Here is a 9,520-nt window from a genome sequence, read left to right on the forward strand (position 1 = left end):
ATATCTTCCAGACTATGAAGAAACCCATATGGAGTTATTTAGTAAACAAAGTGTTAAACCAGAATATGTTTCATATTTTTTGAATGGCTTTCAGTTTGCAGCTGTGCCTTGTCAAGAGTTCATTTCTTGAATTTCTTGTCCCCATAGGCGTAGGAACCTGGGGTGACGTGAACCCCCAAAATATTGGAGACAGGCGCATTTGTCCTACCCAAAAATTACACCACGGAGAAGAAAAATACTTGATTTTGAAATCTTTAACTCGCGTGCTTTTATTTTGAAGGTGTAACATAGCGTCATGTCACTGCGCTCCTCCCGCCCCCCTCTGAACGGCTGTGTTCGGGAGTGTTCGGGAGTGTTCGGGAGTGTTTGGGAGGTGGGAGACAGCTGCAGAAGTCAGAAAATCTTGAATGAGGTAAAAAGGTCTGTTGGGATGCCATGAATATGGCTTGTTTATAACGCCTTGTTGTCAGTTTGCTTTCATATATAGAAACCAAATCTCTTTGGTTCAGTCATCTTAATCCTGGGACGGTCACTTGTCCAATATTGAACTTCTAACTAGAAGTTAGCTATAATAGCCAAAATCCTTTGTTATCTCATTTCAGCACAATGCCACCACCAATGAAAAGGCTGAAACAGCAGCAGGACTGACTTTGTTTTTTTTTTTAAAAAAAAAGAGTAACGTCAGTGTGAGTAACAGTCACACAACACAAGGGCAACACCCATTTTATTAATATAACTAGTTCAGGGAAGAGATGGGAGAGCCAGGTGGAGCTTCAGGGTGTGAGGTCAGATGTAAAAACCATATTAATTATAATAGATCCAGAAAGAACACGTGAGGACTGATGTCAGGTTGATTTTTTTTTTTCCAAGATAAATTTTCAATAATTTTTTCATTATTTCCACACTACTTAGAAGAGTATGGGTTAGGTTATATTTAGGTTGCCAGGTGCAGTACGACACCCCACTAGAGTTGGTGAAATACTTCTCCATAGTGACCAATAAGCAGCTTTTTTTCTCATTTAGCATAAAATGAGCCACCTTTAGTAACAATTTCGGAAAATATTTTGTCTCAGAAAACATGTTAGCATCAAAACATCAATAAATCAAAAATGCAATGCAGTAAACAATGACTTGCAAAAAAATAGTTATTTAAAAAAAATAATAAAAATGAATATATATTAAAACCTTTAGTTATTTTATATGCTGGGTAAATATATTGGATTCGTTTCACTTTACTATTTGATTTTCAGCTGATTACCTACTAAGCTATTAAGCATTAAGCATTTTTAGAAGACTATTGTTTTTAAATCATCAGATCTTTTTCCCCACGCTGGTTGTATAAAGCCACAGAAATGGTTTTGTGACCTGAAAGCTGTAAACTCACATACTGCAAAACACGCACTATTCACTCTTGTTGTAGCCGGGCAGGTTACCTTCCCTGTTCTGTTTCTTCTCTCTCTCTCTTTCTCTCTCTCTCTCCATACTGTCTTCCTGACGGGAAGCACACCTACACCTGCATATCCCTCAGCATAAAGTCTTTGCATAAAGGGCTTCCTGTTTGAGTGCCATAGGTCATTACCTCATTCCCTTTATGGGTGGTTGTTGTCCCAGAGCGATTGGGCGTAAAACCACTGTTGTCCAACTCAGCTAGCAGCCTTACTGTAAATATTTAACACTGTTTGGCTAGTGTGTGTGTGTGTGTGTGTGTGTGTGTGTGTGTGCGTGTTTGTGCGCACACAGGTATCTTAGGATTTTAGGTTGTGAATAAATGTTTGTGTTTTATTTGAGGTAAGACTGTTGAGCACTTTGTCTTGAGCCAGGTGTTCATAACTGTAAAGTGCAGGTCTTCTGAATACTAACTGTCTTGTTTTAGTTACTGAATTTGGCTACAAGAGTGGCAGTGTGGCCTCTCTGTTGGTGGTTCCACCCACTGCCCCACCCCCTTTCACATTTCCTGTATTGTACGGTGCTCTGGGTGTGATGTGATCTGTAGTGTTTCTTTTCATTCCCCTTTTGTTAGGTTCCCTCAGCTACTGGTAACTCTATCCCAGCCTTTTTACTTTTTGTTTATTGATACTGATTTGAAGACACAATTGGGCCAATAGACAGCACTACAGTCAATTTCTATTCTGCTCTAGGTTTAAACTTTTTTTAAAAACTTGCACTGTATTTTCAATAAAGTATTTTGATCATTGAAGCAATCTCACTACACATTAAAATGAAAACTGTTTTTCATTTTGAGTTATTTCCTGTGCTGAATTCAGTTACCTGAATGGCCTGAATGTAGCTGATGCTATAATGATCTATGGCAGTTGTTCTCAAATCCAGGCCTCGTGGCCCAGTGTCCTGCAGATTTTTGATGTGTCCCTGATTCAACACACCTGAATCAAATGGCTTCTCACCTTCTCAGTATGCAGTCAAGTTCTCCAGAGTCCTGCTAATGACTTCTATATTTGACTCAGGTGTGTTGAAGCAGACACACATCTAAAACCTGCAGGACACTGGGCCACGAGGCCACTGGTCTATGGTCTGTATAAGTTAACTTGATAACAGGAAGCATGAATATGCTACAAGATTTTGTTTGCTAATTTTGGTTTAATAATTGCACAGTTATTTATAACAATAAGTTACATGGCATTTAAGTTAATGTTTTTGGTTGTATTACTGGTGCTTAAGAGAAAATTACACTAGAGGTTATGTCTAGAGGTTAGCTACACTAACCAAAATGTTTTGTTATCTCATTTCAGCACAATGCCACCACCAATGAAAAGGCTGAAACAGCAGAAGGACTTACTTTTTTGTTGTTGAGTAACAGTCACACAACACAAGGGCAACATCTATCATAATTTATCAACGTGTATGACAGAATATTGTGTAATAATATCTTATCAGGAGAATGGTATTACATAAAGTAATGACTCAGTTGAAGCAATGAAAAGTGGAGAGGCTGAAGAAGCTCAGATGAGGTCTTAAATTAGTTTAGTGAAATATGTATTAGCCTGTTATTCATTTTTAAATAAAAAACTAAACTATCTTATGAATATAACTGGCTCAGGGAAGAGGTAGGAGAGCCAGGTGGAGCTTCAGGGTATGAGGTCAGGTGTAAAAACCATATTATTAATAATAGATCCAGAAAGATCAGGTAAAGACTGATGTCAGGTTGATTTTTTTTTTCTCAAGATGAATTTTCAATAATTTTTTCATTATTTCCACAGTACTTATAAGAGTATGGATTAGGTTATGTTTAGGTTGCCAGGTGCAGTACAACACCCTACTAGAGTTGGTGAAATACTTCTCCATAATGACCAATAAGCAGATTTTTTCTCGTTTAGTATAAAATGAGCCACCTTTAGGCTCAGGAGCTGTACCTCATCTCTGAAACCATTTTGTATGTTTAGGAGCAACAATGCAGAGGCAGCACAAAGGAGACAGGAAAAGGAGAGGGTGGCACAGGGTTTGATGTGAGGTCTTAAAGTAAACGAGTGAAAACTTTTACTCTAAGGGTTAGGTGATGCAGTAAACAGAGTTGACAGCGAATGAGATATATAATGTAAACATCTTAGGCCTGGGCTTTTCTCAGAGTATTTACGGATCTGTCAGGTTTCCGATATGTGCCCCCACCCGCCACCCCCAGTAGTAAACTGATTTCTACACCCTTGCTTGTCCCCTAATGTATTTCGAGAACTTTGAAAGTATCCTCAAGTGCAGTCACCATTAAACATTATGATGAAACTTAGACAAGTAAACAATGCGTTACAGTAATCCAAATGTGACGAAATAAAGCATGACTGACAATCACAAGTTCAGAGCCTGACACAGTGGATCTTAACTTAGCAATATTCCTTAAATGGTAAAAACAAGAGTGAACCAGGGATGTGACATCAACATCTAGAGTAAAATCAGAGTCAAAGGTTACCCCAAGGTTGCATGTTTTGCATGATTTGTCAACCACACTGTTTTTGAAAGGTAAACCAGCAGTGAGGTAACTGCTATTCTAAACAGCCTTGGCCTTGTCAAGTTAAAAGAACCTTAGGACCTTATTCAAATATTTAAGTGAGTGTATGTCTATATTTGAGTCTGCATAATTTTTACCCTGTCTGGATTAAGGAAAATCAAAAATAAATTCAAACTTGCCTTCAGTTTTAAGGCTGCCTTTAGAGATCAGCTGCAAGCTCTGACAGTTTTCTCTTCTCCAAGATCTTGATTGCCTTTTTTGTTTGTAAATAAAGGACCTCCAGGCTTTCTGGTTGTTTTGTTTTTTGTTTGATTGTTTTTGGAAGAATTAATTATTATACATTATTATACATATACTGAAATCCCACTAAACCAATGTTAAGAAGAAACAATATTGAAGAAACAATTAGACTTTTAGCTATAGAAACAATAGAAATATATTGAGTTCTTGAGAAATATCCATATATTTTCCTATGCAATATAAGATGAGACAATATCTTTTATATTGATATATTCTATGTCGCGTTACAATCATTCTTGTAGATCCACCAGTTCACATTTCTGTTTCCCAGGTTGTCTCTGTACGGCTTTGCACTGTCCCGCCTCTCAGCGCTTCACCCGTAAATCATACAGGAAGCAACAGCATGCTAATGTTGCCAACTTAATTACTTTGTTGCTAGATTTAGCAATGTATTTGGCCATTCTAGCATTTTGAAAACAGAATTTGCAGATGTTGCAGTGATATTATGTAGTCCCGCGGTGCACCTTCCAAACAATGAAGTCAATCGACATTGGCCCGAACTAACTGCTCTGATACAAATAAAGAATGATTATGGTCAAATCCACACCTTCTCTCTGCTGCTGCCTGCACATGAGTCTACGTTTGCATTTGTGCTTCTTGGGCCCTTGTTTTTGTGTAGTAATAATAATAAATGTAATTTATGAAGCAGTTTACAAAAGTTGGATATATTACTTTTTTGTTGTTTTACATTTTTAACCATAATATTTTATTATATGCAATAAAAGATGGATCTATAATTTTAGTATACAGTTGTACTGTTAAAAGAAAATTAAATACACCAGGCTCTATTGCAGTTTCTTATTTTAATAGATAAACTTTGTTCATTTTTTGCCTTAAAGATTGTAATTAATAACACTTAAATTGATAAAAATCAGTGAATATTTTTTTTTATTCATAAACCTGCATATGTTATATCTACATGTCAGGATCTGGTTATTGTAGATATTTATCATCACAGTAACAGCGTTACAACCATCGGTAGCCGTAAACACTCATAAAAACATTAGAAATACATATGCTGATTTGATGCTAATCATATGTGGATTATTTAACATTTTTAATTATTAGAGAAAGCTACGTTATTTTTTGTGCCTAATAGTTTCCCAGTGTATATAAATAAGGGCAACCTCTGATTTATATCTATAATTATAATTAATTTGTACTATCAGTAAATTTATGTATAGCAGAGGATTCCTCTGGGTATTATCTTTCATTAGAGGCCTCATTGATGACTGTATGTTGGAGCATTGAGGAGTTACAGCCATTTGAAGTTTGTATATCAGGTGTCCTATTGGTGCCACTTGGAGTCTCCAAATGGCACCAGTTGGACAACGCCTGGACATCAACACACAAAACTGCTCAAAACAGTAAGTTTTTGTGCTATTTTGATAAAATTTGAGGTACAAGTAGACAAGACTTCATTCTACAGTTTCATTTTATTTTCCAGTCCATACCTTCAACACTCACTCAGTGTGTAGTTACATAAAGAGAGACATGAAAAATCTAGGCAAGGCAAAAATTGTCTAACTTTTCTGTGTTCTAAACTAGCTACATACTAATTACAGTTAAAGCATTTTTGACTGCAAAAATGAAAAATATAACTTGTCATCTTCACAAAGAGACCAAACTTTTGCATTTACTCCAAAGAGCTCAAGAATAGCAGCTGATTTAATTTGGGTATACTTTTTCAGGCGTTTTTGGTGATTTTTGTACTGCCAGTTAACAGGTAAGACTGGAGGGTGTGCTCCAGCTATTGGGGGATCACACTCCTCAGCCTCCTTGGTAAGGTCTATTCCAGGGTGCTGGAAAGCAGGGTACATCCATTAATCAAACCTTGGATTCAAGAGGAACAATGTGGTTTCGTTCTGGTCACAGAACGCTGGACCAGCTCTTCATTCGCTCGAGGATGTTTGAGTGTGCGTGGGAGTTTGCCCATCCAATCTACATGTGTTTTGTGGACTTGGAGAAGGCATTTGACCATATCCCTCGGGCTATCTATTGGGGGTGCTGCAGGAGTATGGGGTGTCTGACCCGTTGTTGTGAGCCATTCAGTTCCTGTACAATCTCAGTGAGAGCTTATTGCCGGCAATAAGTTGGACTCGTTTCCTGTGGGTGTTGGAGTTCATCATGGCTGCCCTTTGTCAATTCTATTCATAACTTTTATGGATAGAATTTCCAGGTGTAGCCAAGTGGCAGAAGGCTTCCACCTTGATGGCCTCAGAATCTCATTTCTGCTGTTTGCAGATGATGCGGTCCTGTTGGCTCCATCAGTTGGTGCTAGGAGTTTAAATATCTCAGGGACTTAGTCACGAGTGCCGGGACAAGGGAGCGGAAGATTGACAGACAGATTGGGGCAGTGTCTGCAGTGATGCCAATGCTGTCATGGTAAAGAGGGAGCTGAGTGTGAAATTGATTATGTCAATTTACCAGTCAATCTATGTCCCTACCCTGGTCATGAGCTTTGCGTAGTGACCAAAAGAATGAGATTGTGAATACAAGCAACCGAAATGAGCTTCCTCTGAAGGGTGACTGGCCTCTCCCTTAGAGATAGGGTGAGGAGTGCGGCCATTCAGGAGGGGCTCAAAGTAAAGCTGCTGCTCCTTCAATCAAACTGAGCCAGTTGAGTTGGCTTGGGCATCTGATTAGGATGCCTCCTGGGCAGCTCTCAGATGTTCCAGGCATGTCCTACTGGGAGGAGTCATCACAGGAGATTAGGGGTGGACCAGAACAAAAACAATAAGCGGCAGCACAAGGTCAGGAGAAGCAGTCCAAAGGGCTGCTGCAGCTGCGGGCTTGGGTCGTGGATCTGTGGCTGCTGCAGCTGCAGGCTGGGGTTGTGGGTCTGTGGCTGCAGGTTTGGGTGGGAGAAGGTGTAGATGCGGTGAAATAATTTCTCTAGTTGGCATTTTCTGTATTTAACAGCTGTGCATATGATAAAATTGTGTCCGCATACACCTCAGAAAGTAGTTGCGGTCCTGATGGGAGACGTATCAAAGGCATTCTGCAGATTTTGATTTAATTCAACATGTTAATACTGAGAAGCACATAAAAAAACTTTGCACCCTTCTCTTCTATGAGGCTAAGAACCATGGGTTTCAGTGCTCCAAAACACAATTAGTCAAAACAAAGAAATGAGCAATACTGTTTAAAAGTGGGTTGTGGGTTTGCCAGTTGGGCTTTTTTTGGGCTTGTTTTCATAGAGCTGGTTGCTTGTTTCTATCGCAAGATCTGGCAACACTGGACACAACGTTTATTTCTATAGCACATTAAGTACAGTAGCGAAGTACAAATACTTCGTTACTGTCCACCACTGAGTATATCATAGAAACATCTGACAAAAAGATCTAAAAACACTGATGCAGCAAACTTTGTGAATAACCAATAATTGTATCATTCTCGCACGTGCGCGCGCACACACACACACACACACACACGACTTAAATGAAAACGCAATCGAAAGCGTGCACTGGGGCGCCTTTTGTGAGTGTGTGTGTGTGTGTAAGGGGAGGCAACAGAAGGAGGGGAGGTGAAAGAGCATGGGGCACCTATCAGCGCAGTGCCTCTGTTATTGATCATATCATATGCACAGCTGTTAAATACAGAAAATGATGACTACAGAAATAATTTCCCCACATCGCTTTGCCCCCCCCCCCCCCCCCCCCCCCATTGTGTGGCACCCCTATGCATTGCATATAGTGCATACCCACTTTTTGTGCCACTGTCCTTACACATGATGATACAGTATGTTGCCTGCAGCATTATATCATGCGGTAACTTTAGCTCCTCCTAAAACACAAACAGTTGTGTTTTTCCACTCTGTGCTTAAGCTGAACAAGAAACAAAACTTATATGAGAACCAGAACACAAACTTATTGCATGGTTAAAGCATTCTCTGTTGACATTTTAAACAATGACTGGTCACCAAAGAAAGTAATGTAAAAGTCTGTTCATGTAAATGCTTATTTGCAACAACACTTCAGTAATGGAATATTACGACCTTTCCTCTCATTTAGACTATTGTAACTCTTTATATGTTGACAGTGATCAATTGTTACTTCATTGCTTGCAAGCTGTCCAAAAGGCAGCAGCTCACCTTTTGACAGGAAAGAAACGGTGTGATCACATTACACCCATATTGGCCTTGTTACACTGGTTTCCTGTTCATTTCAGGATCCAGTTTAAAATTTTATCACTTGTTATTTAACTGAACTTTTGAAACCCTATATTCCCACCACAGCATGCAGTATGAGAACCAGCTGCTCTTGAATACACCTAGATCCAAGCTTAAAAGCAGAGGCAATAGAGCCTTTTCAGTGGTTGTGCCTAATATTTGGAACAACTTTTATGTGGAACAACACATAAAAGCAGCCCAGTCTCTCAGTCATTTTAAAACACTTCTAAAAATGTATTTATATTCACTTGCTTTCAGATCTAGTTGAGCTGAGTAACCTGTTTTTTTATTATGCAAACATTGTTGATTTAGTGACTGATGTATAGTATATTTTTTATATAACCTGTACAGCACTTTGGTCAACTGAAATTGTTTTAAGTAGATTTTTCCGGTATCTGTACTTTATCTGAGTATTTATTTTTCTGACAACTTTTTACTTTTACTCACTACATTTTTACACAAGTATCTGTACTTTCTACTAATTACATTTTCAAAACAAGCTCGTTACTTTAGGTTTAATGCGTCTGAGAAACATTTGCATTTCCGGTCAGTGCGGGAGCCGGCTTTTGATTGCGAGCGGTTTTTTCTTGGAAGTCGCAACAACAAGGTGGGTGGGAGGAAACAGACCCCACAGGGTAGAGGGAGAGGCTCCTGCAACGCTCGCTCGGAGACCGGAAAGAGGTAGAGGAAGTTGCGCTTTACATAGAGGCTGCACGCCGGAACGGTGAGGAAAATAAATGACAGAAAACGTAGAGGACAAAAACAGTGTGTCTGCTAGCTAAAAGAACAGCTGCTGTATTTTAAGGGACAGCAAAGAATGAGTGATAAGTTCACTCAGATGGAGAAAGATGTAAGAAAGAGGTAGAAACGTCCTCCAAGGAGCTACTTTTACTTTCTTACTTTGAGTAGATTTCAGAGCCTGTACTTTTTTACTTTTACTTGAGTACAGAAGTTGAACCAGTACTTCAACTTTTGCCAGAGTAGTTTTTAACACAAGTACTTGTACTTCTACTTAAGTACAGAATGTCAGTACTTTGGCCACCACTGGATATACTAAAGTATAACTGGAAGTATTTCATAAATTTCAAAGGCTT

The sequence above is a fragment of the Archocentrus centrarchus genome, chromosome 16 (genome assembly GCF_007364275.1).
Source record: "Archocentrus centrarchus isolate MPI-CPG fArcCen1 chromosome 16, fArcCen1, whole genome shotgun sequence".
In the NCBI taxonomy this organism is placed as follows: Eukaryota; Metazoa; Chordata; class Actinopteri; order Cichliformes; family Cichlidae; genus Archocentrus; species Archocentrus centrarchus.